Genomic DNA, 13,073 nt, shown 5'->3' with positions numbered 1-13,073 from the left:
TTTGTGAAGGTGTAGTCTGATCGTCCGGGTGAGTGTAGTCCTGAGAAGGACTGTTGTCGGTGGCAGTGACTGACGTTTCGACAACCTGTGCGGAAGTCATCATCAGAGTCAAGTGAATGATTGTTGTCAGTAGAATGTTCTTATTCCAGTTCGTGTGAAATGATCGGTTGGTTTTGCCGTGATGTTATTGGCTGTAAGACTCAAGTGACGTAAGTCGGTCGTGATTGGTCTGTTTCGGTCTGTCGGTAAAGTTGGGTTGTTCTTTTTCGGTCGTTTGTGATGTTTATGTCGTGAATGAGTCGTTTGTATGGGGCGGGTAGTTGTTGACATCTGTTTAGGGGAGTCTGTTCTAAGTTAGTAAACCAGCTTTCCAGAGTCAGTCGTTGAAAATAGTCAGTGCTGTAGGTTAGGCATTGCGCAGAGTCCCAGTCAATGTTGTGGTTGGTAAGTCGATGGTGTTCAGCAATGTGATTGCTGACATCACCTTTCCTCGTCGCCCGTCTGTGTTCAGTCAGTCTTGTTGTGAGGTTTCTGCCAGTCTCACCGATGTAGGAGGCTTGGCAGTCGGAACAATTGATCTTATAAATCGTTCCCTGTCTGTTCCTCGGTTCGTCTTTGTCTTTAACGTTGGTTAGTAACTGACGTAGTGTGGTGATGGGTTTGTGGGCGACTACAGCAACCATACCGTACATAAAAGGCATGTCTGAAAACATCTCGCGCATCTTACTACCCTTCAATATCCGCGTCGCCCACAAACCCATCACCACACTACGTCAGTTACTAACCAACGTCAAAGACAAAGACGAACCGAGGAACAGACAGGGAACGATTTATAAGATCAATTGTTCCGACTGCCAAGCCTCCTACATCGGTGAGACTGGCAGAAACCTCACAACAAGACTGACTGAACACAGACGGGCGACGAGGAAAGGTGATGTCAGCAATCACATTGCTGAACACCATCGACTTACCAACCACAACATTGACTGGGACTCTGCGCAATGCCTAACCTACAGCACTGACTATTTTCAACGACTGACTCTGGAAAGCTGGTTTACTAACTTAGAACAGACTCCCCTAAACAGATGTCAACAACTACCCGCCCCATACAAACGACTCATTCACGACATAAACATCACAAACGACCGAAAAAGAACAACCCAACTTTACCGACAGACCGAAACAGACCAATCACGACCGACTTACGTCACTTGAGTCTTACAGCCAATAACATCACGGCAAAACCAACCGATCATTTCACACGAACTGGAATAAGAACATTCTACTGACAACAATCATTCACTTGACTCTGATGATGACTTCCGCACAGGTTGTCGAAACGTCAGTCACTGACACCGACAATAGTCCTTCTCAGGACTACACTCACCCGGACGATCAGACTACACCTTCACATGTTACCCCCGGGTTCAAACCATTTACTGAATTTGAAATTTCTTTGCTTTCATTCGTCCCAGACATTTAGATCACGATCAAATCAGAAATTTGTCAAGAATTGCAACATCTGGGATTGAAGGAGTGTATGAACTGTAAGTATTTTACTGCTATTAAACTGAATATTCATTTTATTTTATTTACCAGGAAACCAGCTTCCTTTCTTCTGGATTCCTTGGGCTAGATTCAAGTATGCTCCAGCTCAACATAAGTGTGAAAATGTTGTTCATCTCTTGTAGACTGTTGGATAACAACAAGATCGATCTCCTTCCATGAAACATGTTTTAGAATACCTCCGTAGTGGGAGCCTGTGAGTATTATCATGCAGCTGCTATTTCGTGACATTCTTTTGATGGTATTATTATAGGTAATAACATGATTTCAAGGGCAATTTTATATTAATGAGCACGAGTAATTTTTTCAAAAGCAAAAAAAGTAAACAAGCCCGTAGGGCTCGTTTACTCTTTTTTACTTGGAGCACCCAGAATCAGCATTGTGACTGCCCACATCCACTAGTACTTTTGTTCAACAAGGTAAAGACCAAAATACCGCCAAGAATAGACAAGTGGATCATGGAAATGCAAGACGTAGACTACGAATTGGCATACGAACCAGGGAAGGATAAAGCAGACACCTTAGACTTCCATTCTAGACACCCCCTACCTGAGACAGGACGTGATAAAACTGAGAAGATTATCAAACGGAATTTGAATACAGAGCACGCTGTGGTTATCACACGAGATCACTCAGCGATTAACCAAGAGGATTGCTATAGGGGACTGGGAGAAACACAAAAGAGACAAAGACATTGAACGCTACCTACATGTGAAACAGGAGCTATCAGTTGCAGAAGGACTTATCTTGAGAGAACATCGAATCGTACTACCACCAGCACTTAGAGAAAAGCGGTTAAACTAGGACATAGCCTAGGAGACTTAGGAAAATTTAAAACCAGGCAAATACTGAGAGAAACGTACTGATTCTCACTGATGAACAGGATGATTGACACAGCTATTGACCAGTGTTATGAGTGCCATGTAGGTACGAAAGGAGACAGAGAAGAACCAATGAAGGTGACTAGCATTCCAAACTGGCCCAGGGACACAGTATCCATAGACCATGGTGGACCGTACAGATGGACACTACAATCTCGTCCTGATTGACAAGAGAACCAGATACCCAGTGGTAGAGCCTGTACCATCAACCGACTTCCAGACCGACAAGGAGAGATTGAAGCACATCTTCACCACCTATGGAACTCCGAGGAGAATTGAAAGCGACAATTGACCCCAACTCAACTCTAAAGAGTTCAATAAATTCGCAAAGCAAGAAGGATTTCAGGACCACAGGGTGACACCCCTTCACTCAAGAGCGAAAGGAGAAGTAGGGAGATTCATGCAAAACCTAGACAAGACCGAGCAAATTGCAAATCTGCAAGGCAAAACCGTCTTGAGAGAAGAAATGCGGTCCAAGACATGCTTATCGCCTACAGATCAACACCGCACCCAGCTACGGGCGTTGCACCTTACGAAGCCCTTAAGGGGACCACCGTGAGAACGAGGTTGGATTGCATTGAACCTCAACCCCGGAGAAATGACAAGGATGTCATCAAACAACAACAAACATATGAAACATATGTGTGAACTGCGGTTATGAGACGTATATGAGCACGATCCTTCGTAGTAAAGCACTATTTGAGCGATAGTGAAAATCAGACCTGAAAAAAATTTCAGGCCTGCACGGGATTCGAACCACTGACCTCTGCGATACTAGTGCAGCGCTCTACCAATTGAGCTAACAAGCCAACTGGTCATCATATGTCATCCAAATGTCATCATATGTCATACAAATGTCATCATAGACCGGAGAGACGCAGAATACAAGTAGAAAATGAAGCAACAGAGAAAAGGGAGAAAGACCAGAGAGAATAATCTGCTTCTAGGAGACTATGTGCTTGTCAAGTAGCCAGGGAAGAACAAATGGAGCACTCTGTATGAACCTGTGTTCTACATCGTGTACAACATTTGTAGCTCCCAAATAACAGCCAGACGTTTGACAGAGGGACGAACCATTTGCCAAGATGCCAGCCAATTTAAACTAGCAAATGCAGGAATGAACACCACCATTGAAACAGAGAAGAGTGAGGTAGTGCAAACACCACAGGCAGTTCCAGACCTGAAGATCCCAGAAAAGGAGACCCCACTCAGAGTACCACCTGTCCCACCAGAGGCAATGGCAAATGCAGAGAAGCCAAAGGAACCACCCAGTGCAGAGATGATACCAGAACAACACACTTGATTGATTGAAGTTTATTATCAGAGTGTTAGTTTAACAGTTGATCTAAGATTCGTTATCAGATCGAACTTTACTGGAGTTACAAGCTTTTATTAGTCTAGGAGGGATGTTGTATCCGTTCTTCTGCACGCGTTGCGAACCCACATTGTATCACGTGATATGGCATTAAATATTGTAATTTCGTCCAACATGGCGTGTGTTTATTGACGATCGTACACCTATTACGTATTTGGTTAGTTTTTAGAAAAGGCTTAGGTAATTAAACAGTGCTGGACAGACAGTAATATGCTTTTCGTTGGGATGCATTACTCTTATCAGAAATGTTTTAAAGACAAACAATAACAATTATAAAAATGATCCTGATACAATGAATATATGAAGTTCATATATTTTGAACTGCGGTATTAAATACGTATGATGCACGATCCTTCGCAGTAGATAGCGCTATTTATGCAATAGCGAAAATCAGACCTGAAAAAAATCAGGCCCGTACGGGATTCGAACCATTGATCTCTGCGATACTAGTGCAGCGCTCTACCAATTGAGCTAACAAGCCAACTGGGAGCAGGCCGTTAAGTTGATTCGTAATAAACCCGTGATGTTGGCTTGTTAGCTCAATTGGTAGAGCGCTGCACTAGTATCGCAGAGGTCGGTGGTTCCAATCCCGTACAGGCCTGATTTTTTTTTAGGTCTGATTTTCGCTATTGCATAAATAGCGCTATCTACTACGAAGGATCGTGCATCATAAGTAAAAATGATTCTACTCTGAAATTATACTTAACAACTGAATCTTTCTAATCCACCCATGGCGGTGTCTTCTTGCTCTATGACATCTTAATAGGTGGATTCTATCAGGATGAAATGGGACAAGTTGATTGTAAAAGATGCAGTATTAGTACACTTGTTGCTGAACAGAAAAGTCCTGGGACCAAAGCTGCCGACTGTGTGGTATGTCCATATGGTAACCACAGTGTTCGCTTTGGGCGAACTTCAACTTTTTTTTGATTAAGTGCGCCTTTAGCAATGCTTAGTTTTTTTTTTAAAATACCATTACACCGATAGAGTTAACCTTTAGCAGTCACTGTCATCAATTTTGGTTCTTGCACCATCCGCGTTGGACACAGTCAACTGATGTGGATTATCAGGAACCCTTCTTAGAGAAAGATGAGCTGAGAGTAATCGCTTAATTATCTGTTTATTGCAGATTCCCAAGATGTCTTCTGAGGAAGATAATATTCATTTAGAACATAGCTGGCAAAGTCGCGCAATCAAATTCATTATACGTAAGCGTGCTCAAAATCCCGATAGTGCACGCTGATAGCGTCAGCAAATCCGACTTCGCCAGAAATTCTTTTTTTTCGCGCGAGCGGCCAATGTTAGCGCGGTGAGAAATGATATATTTCGCGATAATAATGGATACAAACAGGGACTCGGCCTACTAGTCCGAAAACGAAGACAATGTTTCGACCTTTTCCCTTGGGCTAGAGTTCTTAAATGAGGCAGAAAAAGAGAAAAACAAAGGAAAAGGAGATCGTCGGCATCAGCGCCGTGACTATTCGCTTCAACTGATATTGTTGTCCGTTTTTCGCGTCGGATTTGATGCACAATTCCACCGGCTATGTTCTAAAATAATTGGTTCATGCTTTCAGCTGTGCACTATCGAGTTATGGAGCACGTGGGAAGTTTGGAGAGCACTCAGGAAGCTAGAGTTGCCCTCGGCTATCACCTTGGGCAACTCTTACGCTTCTTTCGGGGCTCTCCAAACTTCCCGCGTGCTCCATAACTCGATAGTGCACGCTAAAGCATGAACCAATTGTTAATTATAATTACTTATTTCTCTGTTGATTCAGAGCAAAGAGGAATTGAATTCATGGTAAACCTCTTCTATGAATGATTTATAGTTTTATTGATTGGTATTCGGCTTTGTTCAAAGTAGATGCAAAGAAAGGAATCATTCCTCCTTAGGTACGCTCTGCAACGAGACTGCTAATTATCGTGCATGCATATGCATTCACAAATTTTATCGGTTGGATCGTTTTGGCCCGTGCTCAGCATTTCCACCATACGGCTTTTTTTTGTGAGAAAAATACAGCAATACTTGCCCTTAGCTACTTCTGGATTTGGTCACGCCAATCTGAAAAAGAACGTTTCAAGTGTTTTGTTCATAACATCCATTCTTTTGGATCGCACTACAAGAAGTCATATTCCACGTTTACTACGTTACTCCCAGAACCACTCGAATGTCCCCATGCCAAGTCCTGCAAGGGTGGAATTGACTCAGAATGCCATCAAGGATATCAAGGGACTTTGTGTGCAACCTGCTCTAAAGTCTTTTATTTCCGATTTAACTTTTGCTTGCAATGTCACCGGTTATATGTAACTGTAATTTCATTTATCTCGGTGATTGCTGTTTTTGTTGCTATGTTCAGTTTATGTACAGTTGCAGATGTCATCGTGTCATGCGTCAAGATTGTGATTGGTTTTTACCAAGTCATCGCTGGTATTTTCTCAGCATTGACGAAGTCCATTAGCCAGTCACTTTGATTTCAATGGAGAAGTTTCTAAAAGTAATGGAAGGGAGCATTTGGCAGTTTGCTCCACTTAGCTCCATTCATCGCCTCTCGATTGGTTCAATTGGTTAGAGCGCTGGACTGTTGTGCGGGGGGTCGAGGTCGATGGTTCGAGCCCCGGCCGGACCAACACTCAAGGTCTTAAAATAACTGAGGAGAATGCGTTACCTTTCTTTAATAAGAAATGGATAGACATTCTAGTCTTCTCGGATAAGGACGAATAAACCGTAGGTCCCGTCTCCTGCATCTATTAATTAGATAATTTGGTTAGGCAGGGGACGTTAAAGAACCCACTCACGAGATTACTGTGATGTGGTCTGGCCTGTTTATTGGGAATTGGGGGGAGGGGGCATCTTCAAATAAGTTTCCTTCCATTGTTTGTAAACTGCTGATGCAGTCTGGCCAAAGTCCCCCGAACAGTGTTATGATGCGCATTTGATCATATCGACATGTTAATTTGCGCAATATAAATATTAAATTATTATTATTATTATTATTCATTCCTCTCTGCGGTTGGATCAGATTAGAAAGTTCTTATTGATCATTGTCTCAAATTTCTCACTCGATGGCTTGTCTTTCTCTTATCTATTCTACAAAAAGTGCTACATCATGAATAAGAAGGATCTTGAAGTAAGTGAGAAGGTAACTGTATTGAAGAGTTTGAAGAAATCTTGCTGTCGGAACATTTTCCTCCTGTTGGTATGACCTACCCCATTACGAGCAAATCGATTATTTAGATACTTCCTCTTCCCAGTGCGTGTGTAGAAACGTGTTTCTCAGACGACAAGAGCGACTGCATCTTCCAGCTGAGAACTGACTACTCCATCCAGTGTTTCCCCCCTCACCACAGGTTGTATTGTCTCATTGCCTCTATTGTGGCATTTTATCCAGTGGGATTTCCAATTCTGGCTTTGGTTCTCCCTCTCACATATCGTAAGTCCGAGGAATACGAGACCATTTCTTTTAGACTCAAAGTGTTTTTTTGAAAACTATAAGAAGTCATTTAGGTTTTGGGAAGTCACAGTGATGTATCGCAAGCTGATTTTAATCTCGTTGATTTTCCTGTTTGGGTCTGATAGCTTCTTGCAAATCAACCTAACAGTTCTGACAGTCAGCGTCTCTGGAGTGGTCTACACCTTATTCCGACCAATCAAGTTTGATGATCGCTTACAAGCATTTTTCCTGTGGATTACCTTCTACAACATTTGTCTCGGCGCAGTTTACACAAACTGGGTTGAGTGGCAAGGAGACGGAAAGAACGAATCCATCTTTGTAAATGTCCTGTTCGTGGTCCTCAACGCCTCTGTGCTGTTACTTGCCATTGGTGAGTGCTTACACTGCCCTGTTTAATTCAGTTATTCAATGTGCATTTTAGTGGTTGACCAAGTAAATCAAGAAAAGGTACCATGGATTGCAGTGGTTTTCTGAATCGCCAATCTTTTTGGTTTTCTGCGAAATGAAGGCGTTATATAAAATCATTAAGTAATATTATCCAGGTTATGGATGGGTGTGAATCTAAAATAATAGACTCTCTATAACGCTGCCCCGCACATTTGAAAGCTTAACACAGATGGGCATGTTTGGTCAATTCTTTCTGCAGCTCAACTCTTTCTGTAAGTGGAACTCGAACCGTGTCAAATGAGACTTTGTTATCCTTAAAAGTTTATGTAGCTTACAAAAATTTAGCCTCAAAAGCTGTTGAGAGAAAGGAGGTTTGGGTTATTTTGCTCCACCTCCTGTGGTGTCCTAACACTAAAAAGTATTGGTAGATTGCAGAAAACTGCGCGATACGGATGAGGTATTATGAATATTGAGTTCGTAGGGAAAAAATCCAAATCATTGTACCAACGAGATATCATAGCTCTCTCTCAAAACACTATTTTGCTTGAGCGAATGCCAGAACAGTATTAAGAAAAAAAGGACATGCATCATCCCTTTTTAAACGCCTCCGTGTAAGATTTCAATTACACGTAGAAATGAACTCCGCTATTTTTTTTCTTCTTTACTGGAAACGGAATTCTACTTGTGAAGTCAATTTGGAGGTACGTTACTTTCAACCCGATCCGATGTCTTAGAAATAGAGTGGTCCGAATAACAGGTACATTCGATGAACTGTCATGCTTCATTGAAGAAAGCAGCTAAAGAACTTCACTGAAATATTTGTCTTAAAAGGTTCTTGCTATGCCCAATGAGAAATCTTCCCTTTGGAGGTTTAAATGTTTAGAGTGCGTCTTCAAACTTTGACTGAAATCTTTCTGGCTATTGTGAGACTTTTGCAGTGGTGGATCCAGGGGGAGGGTCCGGGGGATCCGGACCCCCCTATCAGACCTGACGCTAATAACTTTGAGATTGAAATTGTTACATTCGCAGGATCGTATATCACTTTTTAACTGGCTGATTTTTTTAAATTAATGAATCCAAATAAAAGGTAAGCGGCCAAGGAATTATAACGTGCAACCGCGACTGGTGGGAGGGGGTTTGGGGGGTGTGGGGGGTGTGGGGGGTGTGAGGGAGAAGTACTTTGCCTCAAAAGAGTCCAACAGTCCTTTCTGAACCAAAGTTTGGACCCCCCTATCAAAAATTCTTGGATCCGCTCCTGTTTTGGGTTCATTTCATGGTAACTGAAGGCACTTTTTGCAACTCCTGTATAGTCTGTGTTCTTCAATAAGCGATGCGTAATTTTTTTGAGTTTTCGATTTGAAATAAATTAATGAGCATTGAAAGTAATATCAAGATTGTCTTTGGTAAAATAAAATTCCGGTCATAACAGGTTGACTTGTACACGGATAAATACGGTAATAACCTTGTGATTGGTTTAAAAAATTAGGTTCAATCACACCTTCAAGAGTATGTGCGTAGCATTTGAATGATTTAAATCCACTATTCGACAGAGATAAATCATATAGGCTTAATCTTAGAGATTTATTCTTACCAAGCAATCACAGTTACCAATTTTTAGCCCTGTTGAACAGGTTTCCAACTCAGACAGATGGCAGTAAAAAATTGCAGTCCGTGTTACAAAAATCTCTTTTTCTTTCGCTGCGAAAGTTATTTGAATGAACCGTGTCTTCTGGTATGACAAGTTTTAAAGCCGTGGCACGTTTATAATTGGGCACTGACGCACTTTATCAAAATATCAACGTTATAAATCACACTGTTTATCACAGTCTCGGCGTAATAAACCATTCACGCCAGAGGCAGTGAAGCGTTTTGAAACATGGGTCACTTATCTTTCATCTACCATGCACATACCCTTGCTAAAATTTTCCAAAATTCCCCTCGCTTTGTTCGTTGTTACAGACAAACCTCTTTTCAATCTTTAGAATTTTGCACGTGTCCGTAATTGATTTGTGCCTTGCTTACATTTCCTCCGGCACACTCCAAAATCTTTCAGTTGAGCATTCGATTGAGTACCCAAGACAAAATTAAATCATGTCTAATTCTCCAGTCACCCTTCTCGAACACGTGCCGCAACTGTTAAAAAAAGCGCATGCTGACAAAAGAATCAAATAATGTGAAAAAATCACCAGATTTTTTTTATTTTGCATCACCAGATTTTTTTTATTTTGCAAATTTTGATGATGCACTAGCGTTATTTTCGACACCAAACGTAAGGTGCTGATTTTTTTGGGGTACTCTACCCTCAAATTTTTGTTTGAGGGAGCTACAGCCCCACTGCACCCCCTTCCCCCGAAGTAAGCACGAAATAATTCATTCTAATTTTGGAGACCTGGAACAAAAGGAAAGAAGCGAGTTGCGCTAGAGTGAATAGTACTTAAGAAAATGTTAATTCCTCCATAATTAAGGCTCAGACGAATAGCCTGTTCAATGATTTTGATTTGTGGGAAGGACCACGACAGCCCATCGAGAACAGTAGGGGCCTGTTTCATTAAAGTCCCGGTAACTTAACAAGCCCGAAGAAATATTCTAAAATAAAAAATTTTAAGCTTAAAGAAGCAGGTTCTAGAATTTTGACAAGTCCATTTTGTTTCTGACTGATAGTCTAATTAATTATGGAACTTTTATTATTGTAACTTCCAGTCTGTAGGAAACCAAAACAGCTTTACGAGCCTCTTTAGTTACCGGAGCCTTCGAGAAACAAACGGAAGGTAAACTAACGGGAACTACGACATCTCAGTGCTTGCATTTACCTTTGACTTAGAAAAGGATCGACATATATTGGTAACAACAAGAGTTATGAAAGTTTTCAGTATAGTGTGTGTATGGATTTATGCATATTTCCTTTTCTTTCCTTTCTTTTAATCTAATGACTTCAATTCCGCGCAAAAATAATATTTTGTTGATGAGAACAGCCGCCAAACCTGCTTGCATTGTACCTTTCACATCTAAATGGAAGGCATATCATGTTGGTAATCACAAGAGTTGCGATATTTTCATCGTATGTGTATATTTGTTTGCGTGTTTCCTTTCCTTTTCTTTCCTTTTTCTTTAATTACGACCACTTGCAGATCCATAACTTTATTCCCCGTCCTCCTACTGTGAATTCATGTTACTTCGTTTTATCTTTGAGTAAGTACGTAATCAAACTTAGTTAGAGCTGATAACTGAGGTAAAGTCAGTTTACGAGCCAGTGGCCGGCGCTTGATTCCGGTTTCTGTTGCATGAGTATTTCTACTACCCTCAGGATGGGATGCTTGCCCATCGCAGGGTTACCCCTCAATATTACATTTTCCGGTACCCATTTAAACACCTGGGTGAAGAGAGGCACTGTGAGAGTATAGTGTTTTGCTCAAGAACAACACAATGTCCCCGGCCGTGGCTCGAACACGGACTACTAGATCCGGACTCGAGCGCACCAACCATGAGGCCACCGCGCTTCCACACACTTGAACCTGATGGTTGATTGAATTTAAAAACAAAAGGAAACAAAGGAGACTTATGGACACATCAGCATTCTACCGGCACTGAACGGATATTTTATTATTAATCATCATTACTTGGGGCCAGAGAGGACTAGCAAATTTCACTTGCATTTGATTTGTCTTCCTAAGGTAAAAGATAAAACAATGCTTATGATCTGGTTTGCTTCTCTGCTACGGCCCATTGTTTCACATTCACATGGATGCAATCAATTGCCATGCTTATAAAACTGTGCACATGATAGTGAAATTGGGGCAGTTTCGTATCTACCTCGACTGGATAAAAATTATAAAAGTTTCAGTTTTTTGTAAACATTCAAACCAGCAACATTTAATTGACAAAATTGAAGTCTTCTTTTTCAGTCAAAACATCCAGTAGAAAAGTAATGAAAATACAGTTGCTTCAATGTAAGACGTTTTGGTTTACCGTGAGCTAAAAAAACATTTTCCAAAATATGACAGTGTCACTCACCATATAATTCTGGCTGATATTTTTTATATCAGCGTAGAAACAGAATTAATTTTAATTTGTGGCATACATGACGGTATCAAATCAACTCGGCACCGATGGAACAAAAACACCTCGTCTGGATTCCAATCTCTCTCAAGAGCTGCCCATGGTCAAGCTTTCACCAACACTTCATGGTTACCTCCTCACCATCTGCGTCGTCAGTGCCTTGCTGGCGGTCTTAGCCACACTGGGGAATGGTCATCGTTAACTTGATTTTGTGCTCTCCAAACTCTTTCCAATGTATTAATTTTCTCGTTAGTTCTCATCGACTTTTTGATCGGTTTAGTGTCCAGCCAGCCTTTGTGGTACACATCGCTGGCAAAATCAACCTGTCTTTTTTGGTTTTGTTTTGTTTTGTTTTGTTTTTACTGCAGCGCTCTTGTTACTTATCCATTTAGGGTCGTTGTAAAGGGAGCGAAATATTTGTTCTCAATTCAGTTTTCAGTCAACGAAGCACCGCCAAAAAAACAACTCGCCAGAGACAGTTCCTTCAAGAAAGAGGAATATTAAGTCGGGATTTGTAAAGTAAATCCACTGCCACCGAGTCCGTTTCTCTAATGAAGGCGGATCAAAAAATCGAGACTGTTCAATTACAGTTACCAACAAATTTATTCACGTCAGAGGCATGAAAACAATCCAAATGAAGAGCTTTATAAAGGTACTCAACATTGACCAGACGATAATAGAACGTTCTTCAACTTGTCCAAACTTTGATCTGGAGTTTGAATATTTTAAAAACTGTTTCAAAACGAAGCAGACCTGTACTTATTCCTCTTAAGACAACAATGTCCCTGTTGCAGCCCTGATTTTGTTAAAAAAAACTGTTAGACCGTTTCACAGCTTACGGTTAACTCCGCTTGAGACCCTCGTCCATTACTGGCTATAAAAGGCCAAACACCGCAAACCAGATGATATTTTTGCCATAACATGTTAATTTTTTCTTATGAAACTCGTAACAGAGTGAACTCTAAAAGTATTTATTTACTGAGCAGCGAAAAAAAGGGCAGCTGAGCGTAGATAAACAAAACCACAGACAAAAGCAATAAGTAGTCTTTGGCTTTGATTTTTGCACGTGTGCAATTTACTTCGCCGTGGTAACTGATCTTTCAAGACGTTTTTGACCTATGGCCTGGTCTTGAATACGCTTGCGACTTACCAGGGCAAGTTACTGAAACACACAGATCACTCTTCTCTTACTTGTCTAAAATCTGCGTTTGAACCTGATAGACTTTCAGAGAAGCGCTGTATGTAGGGAAGAGTTCAGAAGCTCTCACTCGCTCCTCTACCTCCCTTGATCCATCTTTCTCATTCAATTCGAAGAAGTTTATATGCGGCTTACAATTTTTCGCGCGAACTGATTCGCCC

General features: G+C 41.2%; 2 pseudogenes; both read left to right on the top strand.

Moving 5' to 3' along the window:
- Nucleotides 1-2,068: 2,068 nt before the first annotated feature.
- On the top strand, nt 2,069-3,881 carry LOC148733680 (uncharacterized; annotated as a pseudogene).
- A 55-nt stretch (nt 3,882-3,936) lies between these two features.
- Nucleotides 3,937-7,706, top strand: LOC148733679 (uncharacterized; annotated as a pseudogene).
- Nucleotides 7,707-13,073: the final 5,367 nt, after the last annotated feature.

The sequence above is a fragment of the Stylophora pistillata genome, chromosome 4 (assembly GCF_964205215.1).
Source record: "Stylophora pistillata chromosome 4, jaStyPist1.2, whole genome shotgun sequence".
NCBI classification, from domain to species: domain Eukaryota; kingdom Metazoa; phylum Cnidaria; class Anthozoa; order Scleractinia; family Pocilloporidae; genus Stylophora; species Stylophora pistillata.
Note: the sequence above shows the minus strand (reverse complement) of the source record. Positions and strands in the feature narration are given on the sequence as shown.